The sequence below is a fragment of the Physeter macrocephalus genome, chromosome 21, assembly GCF_002837175.3.
Source record: "Physeter macrocephalus isolate SW-GA chromosome 21, ASM283717v5, whole genome shotgun sequence".
In the NCBI taxonomy this organism is placed as follows: domain Eukaryota; kingdom Metazoa; phylum Chordata; class Mammalia; order Artiodactyla; family Physeteridae; genus Physeter; species Physeter macrocephalus.
The window spans coordinates 109,404,120-109,404,486 of NC_041234.1; positions in this window are offsets into that span (position 1 = coordinate 109,404,120).

The window sequence follows — 367 nt, forward strand, 5'->3', positions numbered from 1 at the left end:
ACTAAGTGTCATCATTAAGTTCAGATTGTAACTGCCAGATCTCTATGTTGTAGAATTAATAAGTAATCTGAAAAGTGATACTTGGGCACTGTGGGGTTATCCTAACCTCCCAGCAGCCTTCCACTCAGTGGTTTTAGCAGTCATTTATTTCAGAATCTTGATTTTTTCTAATATTGTTGTACTAACATGAAATTTTTTCAGTACCCCCCCTTTTTTTTTTTTTTTTTGTGGTATGCGGGCCTCCCCCTGCTGCGGCCTCTCCCGTTGCGGAGCACAGGCTCCGGACGCGCAGGCTCAGCGGCCACGGCTCACGGGCCCAGCCGCTCCGCGGCATGTGGGATCCTCCCGGACCGGGGCGCGAACCCGG